General features: G+C 38.1%; 1 pseudogene; it reads right to left on the bottom strand.

Annotated features, from left to right (window-relative positions):
* Positions 1 to 13338: 13338 nt before the first annotated feature.
* Positions 13339 to 14022, bottom strand: LOC139002412 (ferritin light chain pseudogene; annotated as a pseudogene).
* Between the last annotated feature and the right edge of the window lie 6083 nt (positions 14023 to 20105).

Below are 20105 nucleotides of genomic sequence, written 5' to 3'. Positions count from 1 at the left end.
TTGGTGTTATTCTATTTTTGACCTCCTTATTGCTTTTATAACTTTTTCTGAAGGAAGAGAAAGATGCTAGCTGTCAATTGTAGTAGGCAGCTTCTAAGATGGTTTCTAATGATCCGTACCTCCTAGGATTCTACCCTTGTGTTATGCCCTCCTCTCGAGTCGGGGCTAGGCTTACTGACTTGCTTTTAAAAAGGAGAATACTTCAGAAATGGTGGGTTGCCACTTCAAAGTTTATGTTATACCTGATGCACGAAAATTCATGCAAGAGTAGGCCTTTCTTCCCCTGGCTGCCGGCACCGCCTTCCCTCTGGAACCGTGGACCTGGGCTGGCTTCCTCTGGCCCCAGCTTCATCAGGAAGGATGTATGGAAGATGTCTGGTCTAATTAGCATATTACCCTTTTATTATTATAGATAGATAATATTATAGTTCTAGCTTGACCTTTCTCTCTCACTTTCACTCTCTCTTTGATGACTCACTTTTGGAAAGCCTTATTGTGCACGATGAAGGGTTCCACATGAGTGGGCATAGAAATGGATCTTTCTGAGTGCTCTCAACAGCTGTGTGAGTGAGCTTGGAATTAACTTCCCCAGTCAAGTTTTAAGATAAAATGCAGCCCTGGTTTAATACATGATGACAGCCTCATGTCAGACTCTAAGCCAGAACTATCCAGTTGCACTGTTACTGAATTGCTTACCCAAAGAAACTGCAAGATAATAAATGTCCTTTGATTTAAGCTGCTAAATTTTAGGATAATTTGTTATATAGCTAACAGAATAGATAAAACCAATCAATGCATTTTATATAGCTAGTATCCAATTTACCATTATAGAGACCATGAATAAATTCTAGTATGGCTCAGATCTAAAAACAAAATAGGAAACATGCAAACTTTTAGAGAGAAAAAGCTGCAGTAACTTCAATTTAGAGAATAAAGTTGCCATATCATTTATGGCAACTTTAAACTGCCATGAAAACTTTTATTTTCATTGTAGGAATCTACATGATGTTTCCTTAAAAGTTTTTTACTTTATAATAATTTTAGATTTACAGAAAAATTGTGATGATAGTACAAAGTTCCCATATATCTCACAGTAGTTTACTTTATTGTTATCATCTAATATTTCATGTAATATGAGATATTTGCAACAATTGAACAAACATTGGTACATGACTATTAACTAAAGCTGACATGGGCATAATAGTTTCTCACTTTCCTCATTTATGGTGTCTGATAGATTTGAGGAGTGTAGTTCAGGTATATGGAAGGATGTCTCTCATTGGGATTTGTCTGATATTTTTCTCATGATTAAACTGGTGTTGTGTGTTCTTAGTCAGACAATAAAGATAACGTGACACTTTCACTACAAGGTATCAAGAGTATATACTACGTAGTATACACAATCAACATGACTTTTCACTAATGATGCCCTTGATCACCAGGCTGAGAGTATTAGTCCAGTTTCTTCACTGTAGACCTTACTCCTTGCCTTCTTTCTATTTTTTACTGTTTGGGGGGATGTTACCACATGTAGCCATGTTTTAGGAGTGTTATGGTTCAACTCCTTGAGGGTAGAGAATTTATATAAGTAATTTGAAATTCATCTACATAGGAGATTTGCCTCTTATCTCCCATTCACTTATTTATTCAATCATTTATGTATAGGTTCATGGATACTTTTTTCATATAGTTTTCAATATGTATATCCTTTATATCCTGCACAGAATCTAGGATCTCAATAAAGTTATGTACCATTGAAACACTTTGTGGTCCCCCTTTCCATCTTGTTTTCTTCAGCCACCTCTACTTGACTCATTCAAGTAGCCATTAGGGCATCAGGATAGAGTTTACAATATATGTATTTTTTTTTACTTTTGTTCAAATATAAAATGAATTGCAGTTTTAGTTTATAAGAGCACACCTTATTTTCTAAAATTCTTTTAAAAAATCTCAATAGAAATCTGACACTGTATTAGTCCTTGCCTTAATCTGGAGATTAAGGACAGTGCTTTTAACCTAGTAGCCTTTTAAAAATCATTACTGAATAATTTATGAGGTTATTAATTACCAGGCCTTTTTGGAGAAGTGCTATAAATAAAAATGGAGTATTGTCTAATTTCACTCTTGAATTACAGAGGCCAAGATCATTGAGGGCCAGGGTGAAAGTAGAGCATCGTAGGAGCTTGAATGAACTGAGTTTTAGAAGTCAAGCCAACAGAGCACAATAAAGAGCTTTGTGAAAAGGACTGGAAAGGAGAGTGAAGAGATGAGGTAACATAGATAATCTCTAGGTTTCAATGACATTCTACAGTTTGTAAAGTACTTCACCCCTCATCAATGCAACTCTAAACACATTTTATTTTATTTATTTATTTTTTAATACATCTTATTGATTTTTTACAGAGAAGAAGGGAGAGGGATAGAGAGTTAGAAACATAGATGAGCGAGAAACATTGATCAGCTGCCTCCTGCACACCTCCTACTGGGGATGTGCCCACAACCAAGGTACATGCCCTTGACCGGAATCAAACCTGGGACCCTTCAGTCTGCAGGCCGACGCTCTATACATTGAGCCAAACCTGTTAGGGCTCTAAACACATTTTAAATAGCATTCCCTTTCAATTTAATTACTTTCTTTAACATTTTAAAATTTATTCTTGACAACCACCCTTTAAAAATTGGATATCTTAATTATTAGAAATAATAAGAACCTGAACAGTGATAACACAAAGAACAAAGTTAATATAAATAAAAAGAATAAAAGGGACCATGGTTAAGAAACAAACAAACAAATGTTCAACTCAATAAAAAAAAAGGGGAGGTTATACTAGTTTATTTTTCTGTTTATTACAAAACATCAGAATGTATGATTCCACAAATATATATTTTTACCAAATAGTTAGGTTAATAAAAACTATGCCAACTCTCTTGGTGGTAGGACCAACATAGCAGAAACATATGGGATGGTTGTGATGACTTTGCTTTCAATAAAAAGAAGTTTATTTTATGGAAGCAAGTGAAAGGGATACAGTGAGTTTTCTAGAACTTGTATTTTTTTTACCATCTTTGGTGAAAAAGGACAAAGCACTAAAAATCGAAACACTTTACTTATCTCACCTGTTTTTATTCACACCACATCTGATATGAAATAAGAGGTTTTCTTTTTCTTCTTGATATCAGATACATATGTCTTTTCCAATGGCACTTCTCCTGCTCTGTGACACCAACCAGGTGTCAACTAATTTAACTGGATTCTGATAAGATTTACCTGGAGTTATCACTTGATTCTATAACTTAGAGAAATCAGTGCTACCAGATTGCCCCCACTTCAGATGCCAATTACAAGTTCTGGGCCACTTGTAATTCCGACTGACAGGCTGTAGATTGGGGGTACCCACAATCCCTCTTCAGGCCAATAAGCACTAGAGTGATTCACAGAACTCAGGGAAGTACTTTCCTTATATTTTCTGGTTTACTCTAGAGCAGTGGTTCTCCACCTTCCTAATGCCGCGACCCTTTAATACAGTTCCTCATGTTGTGGTGACCCCCAACCATAAAATTATTTTTGTTGCTACTTCATAACTGTAATTTTGCTACTGTCATGAATCGTAATGTAAATATCTGATATGCAGGATGTATTTTCATTGTTATAAGTTGAACATAATTAAAGCATAGTGATTAATCACAAAACAATATGTAATTATATATGTGTTTTCCAATGGTCTTAGGTGACCCCTGTGAAAGGGTCATTCGACCCCAAAGAGATCGCGACCCACAAGTTGAGAACCGCTGCTCTAGAGGATTCAACTCAGGAAGAGCCAGATAGAAGAGATACATGGGTAAGGTATGAGAGAGGGTGTGGTACACTGAGTTTCCATGCCCCTTTTGGAAGAGCCACCCTTGCAGCATCTCCATGACTGCACCTTTCAGCCCCAAGCAGTAACCTGGAGTTTAAGGGTAGGACTGAAACTTCAAACTTCTCATTAAGGTCTGGTCTTTCTGGTGACCAGGCTCCATCTTGAAGCTGTCTAGGGGCCCTGCCAAGAGTCACCTCATCTCAACAAAAGACACCCCTGTTCCCTTTCTCACTCATTAAATTTCAAGAGTTTTAGGAACTCTGTGCCAGCAACCAGGATCAAAGACCAAATATCTATGGCACCACAGATGGCTTTAGGCAGTGTTAATGGAATCATTTGAGATAACACCACAAGTCTATTTCTCCATCTTGCTTTTATATATAAAATCTTATATTTTCTTGAGGTTTTTCTCCATTTAAGGAGAAAGGTTTGCATCATTACTTCTTATATAAACTCTCAGAGCATATACTCCCCCCCTCCCAAATTAATTCTTTCACTTCATTTTATATTGAATTGAGCTGGCCAAAAATGAGGATGCAATCTAGTGAACACATGAATGAATATTTCTGGTCATGTTCATAATAAACACAGAGATTAATTTTTGTTTATTTTTATTGCCAAAGTTATGCTTTTAAAAATGAGTGCTTTGTGTGGGATTTATCCATTCACAGAGCTATGAAGCAATCCTAAATTAGAACTCAGTGTGTCACGATTAAGAAGCAGGCACCATTTACATGGTAAGAAAATACAGAAAGTGTCAACCAAATTCTAAACAAGAATTATTCTTTTAAAATCCAACTTACCATATTTGAATCCTTGAGAAAAAATTACTTCTTTAACCTCATCTAATCAGTTATGAGAACATCACTTACTGTGCCAAGCTCTACAGCCTCTTCCCAACGGCTTGCTAACTTATGAACAAGCCCAGTAAAGAGACTTACACAAGTCAGTGGATACGTTAGGCAGATTTCAACATCCCGGAAAAGAACTTGTGGGTATATGAGTTCACATTATGCTGAGAGATCACTTTAAAATGACCAAAGTCATGACTTTTACTTGCTTGCTAGAAATGTTAAAGCAGAATGAAGTCTTGTGTCCTGTGTAAGCGAGTTTTAACATTTGAATGCCCTCCATTGTGGTGTATTAACTTTATCTGAAATGAGTTAGGCTGGGGTTTGTTCAGTAGTTCTGGAGGATTTACAGGTATTCCTGGAGCATAATCTAAATTAAGCTAGGAACTCCAGAAGCTCCGGAGGCTGCAGAAGTCATCTCCTGGAGCTCGGTGATAATCAGAAAAATATGGCTGCCACACCTGTCATTCAGAGGATGGAATGAGAATGCCAGCATTCTATGTAAGTTGAGGAGAACATTGTCTTTACAGATCAGTGTTTTCATTACATTTGGCAACTCTGCCTTTGCTGATACATCTTAAGGGGCTTACTCAACCTTAAGAAATGACCAAGAGAAAATCCCAACAGCAATGGTTGACCTTTAATGCTCTTTGCCAGTTATAATTGCTCCTGAATGTGGTTGCTCAGTCTGTAATTTCACAGTAAAGTATAAAATTAGTGTAATGTATACCAGGGGTAAAAAACAACAACTGGTGACTAAGGAAATTTATCTACTAGAGTACTTAATATATTTTTAAATTGTAATACTTTTCAAAGATCATGCCCTCTCCTATTCCTAAATGTGCCCAATGTTCTGAATCTTAAATGTATATTTTCTTTCTGGCACCTGAAGTTATTTTACTTTGCTATTCCTTCATTAGACAAATGGAAACCAAAGCTTATGTGTGATGTTTATAATGACCAATCCTATCCTATATAATAAAAGCATAATATGCAAATTGTCCCCTCGACTGATAGTTTGACTGGGAATTTGACTAGGGGGTTGGGCCAGCTGGCCAACTGCCCATGGCCCCTCTGCCTGGCTGGCCCCACCCTGCCTGTGGCAGCAGTAGGCAGTGGGGGGAAGGGAGACCCTGGCTGGCAGCCCGCAGCCACTAGGGACCCTGCCCATGTCAAATTTTGTGCACTGGGCCTCTAGTATAATACAAGCATAATATGCTAAGTGTTAGACTGTTCATTTGACCAGTCACTATGACATGCACTGACACTTTGACCGGTAGATTAGTTTGCTGCTAGGGTCCGGTTGATCAGGACTGAGCGAGACGGGCTGGACACACCCTGGAGACCTCCTGCAGTCCCTCCCCGGCCCCGATCGTGCAACAGTGGGATCCCTCAGCCTGGCCTGTACCCTCTTGCAATCCAGGACCCTTCAGGGGATGTCTGCAGGCCAAGCCGAGGGACCCCACCAGTGCACAAATCCGTGCACCTGGCCTCTAGTTAAAATCATAAACACCCAGCTTTCAGGGTCTCTTCATCTTGATAGAGCAAGTATTATTTTGGGGCTGTGTCTGCTTTTAACAGCTGTATACAAAGGCACATCTTTAGAAGGTCTGACAGATGCAAAAGGAAGGGAAATGTGGGTTCTCTGTCTTGTATGCCTCTTGCAACTTATTTAATTTTGTTTTATTTCATTTGTCCATGTACACAAAGTTTATTTATTTGGGCAAGAGGATGAAGATGTATCAGTGAAAGCTGAACTTAAATTAATATTCCAAAATTTCTTTTGTTGTTTCTAGCATTTACTTCTTCATTTACCATGCAATAGAGTGCAGACCAGTTATGCTAAATTAAAAAAAAAAAGAGTAGTATCATTCACTGTCATTTAATCATTAACTTTCAACTTCTATCAATAGGATGATAAGCATTTGATCTTTTTATTATATATTTACTAGAGGCCCGGTGAACAAAAATTTGTGCACTCGGCCTGTGCTCTCTCGCAGTCTGGGACCCCTCGGGGGATGACCATCTGCTGGCTTAGGCCTGCTCCCCGGGGGATTGGGCCTAAGCTGGCAATCAGACATCCCTATGGCAGCCCGGCAGCCCTCAGGGGATTTCCACTTGCCAGGGGGGAGCAGACCTAAGCTGCAGTCGGACATCCCTAGCACTGCTGAGGAGGCAGGAGAGACTCCCACCACCACCGCTGTACTGGCAGCCATCAGCCTGGCTTGTGGCTGAACAGAGCTTCCCCATGTGGGAGCACACTGACCACCAGAGGGCAGCTCCTGCATTGAGTGTCTGCCCCCTGGTGGTCAGTGTGTGTCATAGTAACCAGTCATTCCCAGTCCTTCTGCTGTTAGGGTCATTTTGCATATTACCCTTTTACTATATTGGATAGAGGCCTGGTGCACAAATGGAGGTCGGCTGGTTTGCCCTGAATGGTGTCCCGTATCAGGGTGGGGGTCCCGCTTGGGTGCCTGGCCAGCCAGCTAGTCACACCCCATTCAAGGTGTGGGTCTCCACTGGGGTGCCTGGCCAGCCTGGATGAGGGTCTGATGGCTGTTTTCAGGCTGGCCACACCCCCTTTAGGGTTGGGGTCCCCACTGGGGTGCCTGGCCAGTCTGGGTGAGGGACTGAAGGCCGTTTTTAGGCTGGCCGGTGACTGAAGCTCCCAGCCTCTCCTTTTTTTTTTTTTTGTTCTGGGATTTATTTACCTTCTATAATTGAAACTTTGTTGCCGTCACTGGAGCTGAGAGCCGGGCTCCTGCTCTCTCCAGCTCTGTGGCCACGGCCTGCTGAAAGCAGGTATCTGGGGTTTGTTTAGCTTCTATAATTGAAACTTTGTTGCTTTCGGAGCTCAGAGCCGGGCCGCAGCAGTCAGGGAACCTTGGCTTCCTCCATCACTGGAGCAAGCAAGCCTCATGCTCGCTTCAGCTGCGTGGCTGCTGGCCGCCATCTTGGTTGGGTTTATTTGCATATCTCGCTGATTAGCCCATGGGAGGAGTAGTGAAGGTATGGTCAATTACCATTTTTGTCTATTATTAGATAGGATTTGTGGTCTTAGTGAAATAAGAGAGACACTGAGGTCAACTTCAATCATAGCCATTTTAGTAATGGTAAATTAACTGGAATTGAAAAATTAAATACTAATCATAGATAATATAGGGCTTTATCTGAAGCAGCCTTCTTTGATTATCTATATAGCTGTATTTTAACATTATCTGGCAATCTGGGCTTGCATTTTATTGCTATTTATTTTGAATATATTCTTTCCTCAAATATGGATTTGTTGAGCACCAGAAAAGGTTTCCTTCTTGCTGTCACACGGACATGAAGCCTACTGTGATGAATTATTAGGACAATGAAAATTAAGCAAGAGTGAAGGCTGTAATTTGAGGAGGAAATAAGTCTGCAATTTGTAGAAAGAAGTGGCTTGGAAGATTTATTCTTTTTTTTTTGAAGATTTATTCTCTCTTCTAAAGTTGCCTGTCACAATATGGTAATTCTCGGCATCAGGATTTGAAAGATGGCTTTCAAATTTCCTCATTGCCAACATTTTTAAGTGGCCAACTTTTCAAGTGTCACTGTGGGGGGCTTTTGTTCCTATCTTTTAACTTTGCCTTGATTTGAAGGGGCCTTTTATAGTAGTTACTGACTGGAAAGGTAGGAATAGGCTGCTCTGCAAACCATATGACTACTAGTATACAATTAAGTAATAACAGTGAAATAAACACCAGGCATGCACTATTGTAAGCTGATGTTGGCATTTGGAGCAATGACAGGCACTAATGGGAAGAAATTCCAGGCTTCCCATAATGGAGTACTTTGTGCACTATTCTTTACATATATTGTCCTATAAAATTAACTATTTTACAGTTTATACTCATATCTCAGAAGGGGTTAAGATGGTAATTCCCAATAAAATTCAAAATTTCAAAATGCAATGAGATGAATGCAAATATGCATGCTTTAGTCAATGTGTCTCTGTTTATTTTTTTTTCTTGTTTTCTGATGTTCAGTGTGTAGTTATGGCATTTCTGCCATATGTTTTACTCAGTATGACATTAAGGCTCAGCCTCTATATAAACAGAAGCGGAAGACATAAACATTTACGGGATACCTACTAAATGCTCAATACTGTCCTAACCCTTATTTATAAGGAGATATTAATACCTCCATTTTACAGACGAGAAAATGTAGGGTTTGAGAACTTAGCTGATATGATAAAGGTCAGGAAACTAGTAAAAGTTATTGTCATAATTGAAACCTAAGCTTGTCTAACTAACTTTCTTCTAATGCTATGTATCATTATGCCATCCTAGCCAATAAACATCTATTTTGGGAATTTATGAACACTAGAATGTCCAAGTTCAAATGCTTAACTTCTTCGCATGGGCACGCCCTAAGTGTATTATTTTGTGTGTGTGTGTGTGTGTGTGTGTGTGTGTTATGGGTCATAGGTATGGGCAGTTCATCCAGTGTAACAGAGGGACATGCAGAGGGTAAGACTGAAAATGAAGGTTATTTGGTAAATTTGGGGGGAGCAAGTACAAAGTCTCAGTGAAATATGAAACCAGGTCATCTGTTGAGAATAAAAGAGCAGGATGAGTCAGTGAGGTTCTCTGGCTTCACTAGTGATTCAGCTGGATTCATTCTAACAAATGCTTAAGATGTAGGAGCTCAGCTCAGTGTCTCTCTGCATCCACTTTCACCTGCTCAGAGGCAGGGGTAGATGATGAGTAGAGTTGGGTTTAATCAGGGTTGGGATTTAGCCTGGCTTGTAAGATGGAGTGAGTTGAGGATGTAGGGAAGGGAGAACTATAATGATGAATCACAGACTCTAAGCTGAGAGAGGAGAGAAATGAGTAAATGGAAGGTGTGCATGGGAAGGACAGTGAACAAGTGGTAGTGTCTATTGATTGAAGATTTACTGGGCTCTAAGAAAGATCGGTATAAAGGACTTGAGAGAATCAGCTGGAAGAACACAGCAGCAGACAAAATAATGACATAGAGAGTCTTGACATTTTTTGGTATTGAAAAGAGATCTCCAGTTACCAAAAAGTTGATAACTATTGATCTAGACAAGGTTATGTAATTTTAATTTACTTAACAATTTAGTTGAGGGGTAGCAAAGGAAACAATTTATTGTAAATTTATACCTGGGCTCCAGGAGAAAAAAAGTATTTCAGAACATTTGCAACCCTTACAGGCAATCTCAAATTAGAGGAAAGCTCATCAGAAAATATGTATTAAGTGCCTATGTTCATGAACAGTATCTCAGAGTTCTTTTACTGCTGGGAATAATTGTGAAGTTGGGGAGGGATATATTTTAATAAGAAGAGCCAAACAAGTATTTTAATTATTTTTTCTGTGCATTTCATGCAGAACATAAGGGATTAAATGAAATTCAGCCAATGTTTACTAAGGTGTTATCCCTGACCTAAATAATTTTACAATCTGGTAGGGTTGAAAAATGTGTTCCAAAATTACCATAACACAATGCATGAAGTGACAGGTGTCAAAAGTTAAGTATAAACACAATTCTGGGGAGCCCCATGAAAGGTGTGATTAATTCCCGTTGTGGTGACTGGGGACTTCAGAGGGGAAATAGATTTTTGCTGTATTTTGAAGATTGAAAAGCATTTATAAAAGCCAGATAGGAAGGTGAGAAAAGCGGGTATTTGGAAAACATTCTAGGCTGAGGAAAGGCAGGGATGAAAGCCAGCGACAGGCAAGTATAGGGTACATTCAGGGACTTGCAAATAGGATACTGGGGTTAGACCATAGTTATCTTGGGAAGAGAAGTGAGATTATAAAACAGTTCCCGAGACAGATTATTGCTTAATATATACATTGCTGGAAGAGGAGAGATATGGCTTAGTAGAAAAAGATAAGCTTTCTTGCACCATTCAAGGAATAAGATAATATTGTTTTTCTTAATGAACATGTGCTCTGGGCATTTTGAGTCTCTGACATTAGAAATCCTTGTTTTGACATAAACATATGTGTAACCAGTAGCAAAATGTATTTTTTTCCACATAAATCTCTCAGTACATCTTCATCTTGACTGATACTTTTGGAGAATGTTGTGAGGCATATTTGAGAGAAATCCAAGATGCCTACTGAAACACAGACAACATTTAAGAAGCCATTATACTTTTTTTTCAAATATATTTTGAAGTCCTTACAAATTTGCTATGATGAAATAAACTAGGCTTTGGATCTTCTTATAAACATGAAAATATACATTAAGTTCATTATGGATGTCTATATATTAACTCCAGAAATCTTTAGCATCTGTCAAAATATTTTAACATGTTATTTTTTAAAACATGTTAATATTTTTAGGCTTTAAAAGATAAGTACCTGATTTTATTCTAAAGATCATATGTACAATGATATTTATTGTGCTTATAAAATCTAGTCTTATAATTTTCTATTTGGTGGATGATTGGTTTTAATTATGAAGTACATTAAATGTGTGACTCTGTCATTTACAATTATGAGATTACTAGAGGCCCAGTACACAAAATTCATACATGGGGAGGATCCCTAGGCCTGGCCGGCGATCAGGGCTGATCTGTTGAGTCACCAGCAGGGCAATCAGAGGGCCCCCACTGGCACTGCCTTGGCTGGCGGCCTGGAGCTGCCCACTTGCCAGCCCTGCCCCCCCACCGCGACCGCCACTGGTTGGGGCCTACAGCCTGGGGGCAGCTCCTGCATTGAGCGTCTGACCCCTGGTGGTCAGTGTGCATCATAGCAACTGGTCATTCCACAGTTCTATATGCATATTAGGGTTTTTTTTTATATAAGATAATGAGAAATGTGAACTTCAGTTTTATTTAATAAATTAATATACCATTGAATTTATCTATATATATTTGAATTCTTTATACTCACTAATTTCATTAACTTTCAGAACAGCTATGAAATGATTTTTCACTGAGAATATATAACGCATTTGACCCTCAGTAAGTCTCAGTAAGAAGAACAACCAAGAATATTTTCATTGTTTTATAGTGCACCTTAAAGTTTTGGAATGTTAACAGTTACACTGCAGTTAGTTCATGAATAGTTCTTTGTAATCCAATAATATTCTCACTTTGTGATGTAAAACTAAATGTAGGGTGTCCCCCAAAAATGTATATACTAGTATACTTAACAGTCGATAGCTCAATTTGTGTTTCTTTCTTTTCAGATTTAACCTGTTGGAATTAATAATTATTCAAAGTCTGTATACATTTTTTGGAACAGCCTGTATACGGATATTGGGTTATTTTCAGTTATCCTAGATGCTGTGTAGCTTTCAGAATTACTAAGAGTACACAAAGGGAATAATGGGGCACAGAGTTCATAACTTCTTTTGTCCCCAGAGACTGTTTCCCTTGTTGAAAGTGTCTGGTGTGTATTTAGAGCATAAACCTAGTGAGATAGAAATGAAAGGTTCTATCTTCTAATAATAGTCTGTAGTGTGTTAAGGTATGTTACCAAACCAGACACCAGACAAATCAAATATATATCTATATCTATATCTATATCTATATCTATATCTATATCTATCTATATCTATATATCTATATATATGAAATTGAAATTACAGTGTACTAATGTCCTACTTCCATTCTCTTATGTGGTGATTAAAAAATGATTTTCTCCCCTGAGGCAGAACTGTGAAATTTGCACCACAGTGCCCTGGTAATGTGAAATTCTAGCTGATGAAAAATTGTGGTTTTATTTGTCCCACATGGAGAGATTTTTCTCCAGGGAATGGCCTGTTCTTTATGACATTTATTGTTGTAGAGCAGGGGTGAGGAACCTTTTTTCTGCCAAGGGCCATTTGGGTCTTTATAACATCATTCGCTTAATATAACTCACTTAATGTAAACTTATGTTGCTATGAGGAAAGCTCCTAGATTTATTGAATTTTGAGTCTGCGGTTGCCTTGGTAGGGCCAGACCAAATGATTTTCTAGGCCTTATATGGCCTGAAAGCCAGATGTTCCCCACCCTGTTGCAGAGTAATCAATCCTCTTTTGATTTTTAGCAATACTCAGTGCCCACTTTAGTGGTTAAAACCCAGTTACTCTTGAACCAAACAAAATGGAAACAGATATGAAGAAATGAAAAAATATACAAATAGTAAAATCAAAGTATTGGTGGAGCCTTCATCTCCTCTGATTGACGTCTCCCCAGACACTTACTTATATGGGAGAGACTAAATTACTATAATTAGTGTTGAGATCTGCTAAGCGATTTTACTGGACTAAACAAAGAACTTTAAGCCTTTAAATGGTTGTAATATTTTTCTTTTGTAAAAGGTATTTATTGGCTACACAATTTCCTTTTTCCAATATGTGACCAGTTATTTTGTGGGTTAAGAGAAGATGTGATTAATCTCAGAATATATGTTTGAATCTTTGCAGCTTACTGCTCCTTGCTCTGTTCCATGGCTCTCATCTTACTTCCCAACTCAAGGAGCCTCTTCCCCATGTCACCAGCAAGATCACTGGCTTGAGTGAGAGAATGCAGGCAATGGGTCTCAGTGTTCATCACCAGATCTAGAAGGACAACAACATCCTCTTTTTATTTATTTATTTTACTTTATTGTATTTTATTTTTTTGCTGCAAAAAGCTTTATTGTTTCATTTGGTCCAATGCGTGGGAGAGGGCTCCAGGGTGGTTAAAAGAATGGCTAGTAGTTTTGGAAAGAGACTCAGGTAAAAGCCAGAGACACCAGGAGGGATGCAGAGGGGCCTCTGAAAGGCCTTTGGGCTCCGAAGGCTCCAGGTCATTCTTGAGGGTGAGCCTTTCGAAGAGATACTCGCCCAGCCCAGCCCGGGGCGGCAGCCTGCAGATGGGAGTCAGGTGTCCCCATCTTCTTGATCAGTTTCACCTCCTCATCCAGGAAGTGGTTCTCCCAGAAGTCACAGAGATTAAGGTCTGTGCTGGGGGACCCAGAACCTGCAGCTCCACAAGGGACTGGTTCAGGTTCCTCTCCAAGGCCAGGGCGGCTTCCATGGCCCTGAGTTTTGCCCCACTCATCTTGGGAAGGTTTCAGCACGTCCTGGGAGAGAATGCGGCAGCAATGCTTGTTTTGCATCTTTAAGAGACGCTCAGCGACCGCCCTGGTGCTTCTTCTCCACCAACTCATGGAAGAAGTGCTCCCTCTTCTCCGCCCTCCTCGAGAACCACAACATCAGGGTCGAAATAGAAGCCCAGAGAGAGGTAGGTGTGGGGGGCCCGTAGGTGCAGGTTGGCCAGGCCGTTGGCCACAGCCTCCACCTCAGTGGAATAATTCTGACGAATTTGGGAACTCATGATTGTTCGGCAATGAGTTAAGGTAGAAAAATAAACAAAAACCGGTGTGTTGGCTGGTCCCAGAGATGGTTCTGAAGGTGGTGACTGGATAAGACGCAGGAGGGTGGTCAGAGGCTGGAAGAAGGGGTGTCCCTGGGTCTGTTCAGTCCAAACACTTTTGAAGCAAGAGACAGATCCGGGACCGCCCAGGGCACTGCCCAACAACATCCTCTTTGAAAGTAAATCTGTGGCATAAGATATGCCCTGGCTCCCATGGCTCCAACCAACAGACCAGGTTTTTACTATTTCTTGAGCTGCTATTTTTGAATGCCTACTGTGTGCTGTGCATTTTTATATTTATTTTTTCTAATCCTCACACTAAACCTAAAAGATAGTTATTATCATTGCCATTTTATACATGAGAAATTTGAAGCTTACAAAATTAAGCAACTTGCCCCAAATTGAGTAGTTTATACTAATGTACTTAGGCTTTTATTTTGGGAATATCTGTTTTATTCTGTAACTGCAGAGAAAATGTCTTAGAGTTACTAGGCTAAACTGCAATAGAACAAAGCTGTATTAGTTTTTTGTTGTTGTATAACAAAATATTGCAAAATTGATAGCTTAAAACAGGATAATATTATAATTTCTGTGGTACCACTAATGAATAGTTATAATAATTTATATGTAATTCTATTATATTTATTTATAATTATATATTTACACATTACACACACACACACACACACACACACACATAATGTAATGATGGGCATGACATCTCATCACCTTTGCCATATTTAATTGGTTAGAAATGAGTCTCAATCCCATCCACACTCAAAAGGAGGGGATAATTACATAAAGGCATGGGCCGTTGGAGGTCATTCTAGGGCCGTCTGGTCTGCCACATGTACCTGAAAGAGTAAAGCATATCTGTTAGAATATTTTCCCATACTGCCATCCTTTTCTTTTTCAGTGATTTTTTTTGACAATTTATTATTCCTATTTTAACTGAATATGCTTAAAGACCTTGCTGCCTGTACAAGATACGTACAGAGAGAGGCAACCCAACTGTTTCAGGTAGCATCTCACAGGTGTGAGTCATCAGTTAGTCATGGTAAAATGCCATGTGATTTAATTCTTACAGACTTGATCTGTCACTACTAGACCTGCCTATACATATGACATATAAATAAGAATGCAAATAATGCCAATAGATTCACTTGGCACTTACACAATATATGACCAATTAAATATCTACTGTTCACTTCTGGTGGGTAAATGCATTTGGTTAGTTTAAAAGAGCCAGGATGAGAGAGAGAGAGAGAGAGAGAGAGAGAGAGAGAGAGAGAGAGAGGGAGAGAAAAGAAGAAGAAGAAGAGGAGGAGGAGGAGGAGGAGGAGGAGGAGGAGGAGGGGGAGGGGGAGGGGAGGAGGAGAAGAGAGGAGAGATCTTATGAAGGACTCTTTCCATCAGAATCTTGATGCAACAACTGCCCACAGGCCAGGGACATAGTCGTTGTGCATTAGTGTTGGGTTGACACCAATGGATCCTTATCTTTTTTCATCCGCTTCATATCTTCCATGTAGACTATAGCCCTTCTGTTAGAAGGTCATATTCATCACATATTGCTATATTGTACAAACTTACTTTGTTTTGAGGAACATTTCATTCTAACTTATATTTGGAAGATACTCTGTTTACATCACAATGATACATTTCACTGTATGTGATGTACTTTGTATATATACAGTCATAGCTTCAAGGCTTTTCTAAAAATGGCTAATTTCAGTGTTGTTCTTTTCAATTGTTGCAAGGAGTTTTTATCTGTATTTGTCTTCAAACTCTGAAGGTAGACCTGTACCCCTATATGTATCCTTAACTTCTCATATTTAAAAGGGTATGCTTCATTTTATGGGTCACTGATTTGGCAATAGTTAAGACTTGGTAGACAACATATACAAGGAATCCCACATATCTTTTTGGTACGTATTCTTTCTTTGTTTCTAATACTATACTATTTTCTGTCTTCATTGTCGAGGAGGTAATTTAGGAAAGATCAGGGTTTAGTCTCTTAGTTTACTTTTAAGACTTCACTATTTTATTTAAGATTTCACTATTATAACTGGGTTTTAAATGCTATTTCATATTTTACAAGTTTTGCATATATTATCTCATTTGACCCCAATAACATTCTAGCAATAATAAATTGCTATTTCTATTTTTATAGAAAAAAATAAATTATTATTTGCAATTATGGTTAAAATAATCAGCTTTGGGATAGGTTCAGCAACGTACAAAATGACTAATATTTTGTGAATGATTGATACATTTTAGACACTGTGCTAAGCATTTTATAAACATAAAATATTTTTATCACACACATCCCCCTATATTTTACATTTTATAAATGATAAAACTGAGGCTTAGGGATGTTAGGTGGTGTGCCCACAGTCACAGTGAGCATGCATGGCCGAGCTGGGGTGCATGCCCGTTCATCTGAACCCAGAGACCATGTTCTCCTGGACACTGTGTCTCTGGATGGTCCGTAAGCCAGGACCCTGAGACTCAAACCAACCCTTTTTGTGAATCTATGCCTTCTTTAATTTAAACGTATGGTCTTATTAAAGAAAAACAAAAAACTTAACAAAGTCTTGGTGAAAAGAAACTTGACATTTCTTTTAACAGTATTACAGCTCCTTTTGAGTTCTAACATTTAGAGCTATGTGTTCAATTGGGAACAATGTGCTATTTCTGTGTACCCCCTTTGCTCTTGGCAAGTGCTCTCTTGCTGGTGTGAAGATGGAAATATGTTCAGCTCTAAGAGTACTCTGCTAGGAGTAAATTTCTGGTCTATGGGAATGGTAATAACTATAATGTTGCTGAGTAGATTCAAAAATATCTTAACGGTGATGGAAAAATAAATAAAAGAAAGAAAAATTCTTAAAATTTAAATACAGGAGAGAAATCGCATGTTTTGTAGAAAACTGAAATTAGCTTTATACTTGGAAAGCAATTTCATATGACCAACCTGCCCACCCAACAATATTCCCTAAGACATAATGTCTCACAAACTGTACAATTGCCATGCTGTTAGCAGAATGTTGTTGCTAGGATTCAAATAGCAAAAGGCAGAGCAGCTGTGTTGGGACTCTACTTTGGGTTTTCTAGTCTGGTTGTCACATGCGTCCGCTAATTGCATCTTCTTTTTTCCAGTGGAAATTGGCCATGGAATTCCTTCACTGGAGTTTCTTCTATGGTCATACACCTTTCTTCTACCTGAGTAAAAGAGGAAGCCTTTTCTTTCAGTGGAACAATTGAACTTGGTAACAATACATAAGGGTTCATGTCCTAGTTTTGCCCGTAGTAGTTGAGTAATGGGAGCGCTCTTTCCTCTCTCTTGAAGTCACAGTGCTGCTGTGATCACAGCCGAACAAACCACAGATAGCCCAGCCTAGGCAGAAGGAAGGTGAGACTTAGAAAAATGCTGTAAGTGATCTTGTGTATCTGGTTTATCAACATTGGGCATCAGAATTTTCATTGCCATAATTTGTGGTATTAAACCATGTCCAGAAATATAGATATGCCTGGAGAAGATAGCTTACCATCTGACTTTATGAAGTCAATAAGAATTATTTGACAATGAATTTTTAATTTGTTCCCTCTAAGAAATGGACTTATTTCCCTTCATCTCTCTATCTTGGCCAAAAGAATTATTCTGCTCCAGTTCAGATGAGTTTTTTTAAATTATCCAGGTTTTGCTTCTTTTTTTCTGCTTGTCTCAATTTGTACAGAAATAGGTTGTAAACATTTGTTGGTCTGCATTTTCAACACCTATCTCTCTTCCTACTGATATGAGAACAGTGATTTTGTCTTGGAGGACTTACTCATTGGATAAGAAGCTCTGTGTTTATTAATCAAGGGGCCTGCTCTTTTCCAGGCAAAGGGCCCACTATCCAAGCCAGCTAGATTCTCATTTCTTAGAATTTGATTCCTAAAGCTAAGAACCCAAAACAATAAAATGGTCAAAGCTGAATGGTCCTGTTGGTGTTGCCCCCAAAATACATCTCATTAGTTCTTAATTCCAGATACTTGTAGCTGCTATTCCTGAACTATTTCAAATGATATATGGTATATTTCACAGAGGAAGGGAGAGAGAGATAGAAACATCAATGATGAGAATCATTGATCAGCTGCCTCCTGCATGCCCCCTACTGGGTATTGAGCCAGCAACCCTGGCATGTGCCCTGACCTAGAATCGAATTATGACCTGTTGGTTCATAAGTCAATGCTCAACCACTAAGCCACACCAGCTGGGCTGAGCTAAATTATTATTAATAATTTAATAATATTAAATTATTTAATTTAAATAAAAAATTAAAATTATTTATTTTAATTTGATATTCTACCAATTACTAATACTCTAAATGCTATGGGCAGCACTTTTCAGTTGCTTGCCAAAGATTCTAACTGATATAAGATAATTTAATTGTTAATCCACATTTTACTTACAGTTGTGTGGGCCACAGATGTACCTAACAGAGTTTTCTTTCCACTTATGTGTCTATCTGTGCCTGTCTTTGGATTCAGTTTTTGTTCTAATTTGTCTGACCCTTCTGCTATTTATGGAAAGAAGAATATGTAAAATTGTTGTAGGGTCTATGTTGAAACTAATTCTTACACTGGACAGAATGAAGAGATACAATTTATTTTCTATGCATCATCTTGCCTCACAACTCATTTAGGCTGATTGTCTATTGGCTTCTCTCCTGTAGGTGTGTACACTGCTAAGTGCTTAGCATAGTACTATCTTGAATGGTCACTAATGCTCAATCACTTTGAGAGTTCTGATGAATTATTCAGGGATTTAAGTCAAGCCTAGGGACAACAAGGAGTTCTCTAAGGAGGAGGAAGAGTTGACTGTGTTAGGTGCTTTGACACTTTCAAGGCGATATTATATTTATTGGTGTTGGACCAGTAGTATTACATGAAAATAGCTGGGTTCTACATAGACTGTCCAAATATGATGTGTTGAAATGAGGAGATTCTATTCAGAAAAAAAGTGAGATATGTGATGCACTGAGTAGCAATTTTAAATAACTTGAAAAATAACTGATCTTTTTAAAAAAATGTTAAAATATCATTAACTGAGAGAGTTCCCAGTTGCAAACACAATGCTAGAACTTAAGTGAAAGGGATATAGAAATGAATATTATTAAAATACTTTTTTTTAGCCATAGCCACTCACCAAGAAAGTTTCACTAGTCTTGGATTCAAGCTTAAACATGAATAGCATGGATTTAAGCACCCATATATATGCAATGATTTCCATGATTGAATAGTTATTATTTAAACAGTACAATATTAATAATCTAAATCACAGCAATTGCCATATTGTTTCCACTAATTCCAAAATTCACCTTATCTTTGGAATATATTGGGTAATAAAGGTAATGATACTACTTTCTTTTAATGGTTTCTTGGCATTCACACATTAGGAGGCTTAGTGCAAAAAATCATGTTTTAGAAACACACTTTTCTTTAATACAGGACAACTCTTTGTTCTGATATAAGATGAGTGGACTTGCTTTATGTTTTCCTATTTTAAATCATCATTGTATTCTCTGGAAAGGTGAATACCAGATAATCTCTAGTTGGGTCAATTTCTGAATCCCTCTAGCATCTTGCAGAAAAAAATCTTCTGTGTTCAAAATTATATGTAACACATTATCAGGACTATAACCAGAATTCTTAGCATAATACACATCTATATGAGGTTCTTGTTATACAAGAAAACTTAGCATAAAATAACTGACAAAAGTTAATTTCCTAAAATAAGGCCAAAATTTAATAGTAATGTTAGAGTTTGTGGGGGTGTGATTGAGACTTTATCATGAAAAATAAAACTAACAATATAACTAATTTTATTGCACAGTTAGCAAACTATGGGCTTCAGGTAAAATTAATAGTTCTTAAATATAAGATTGCATAAGCATTATTATTATTTTTACGTTTAGACAAAACAGTGGCATGCTAGCACTGCATGACAGCTTAAAGGCAACTTGGACTTTTGCAGCAACATCATAAAAAGGATCACTTTTATA

Source organism: Myotis yumanensis, unplaced genomic scaffold, assembly GCF_028538775.1.
Source record: "Myotis yumanensis isolate MYYU_CA2020_CCGP unplaced genomic scaffold, mMyoYum1.0.hap1 SCAF_2, whole genome shotgun sequence".
NCBI lineage: Eukaryota > Metazoa > Chordata > Mammalia > Chiroptera > Vespertilionidae > Myotis > Myotis yumanensis.
This window is presented reverse-complemented; position numbering and strand designations above follow the sequence as displayed.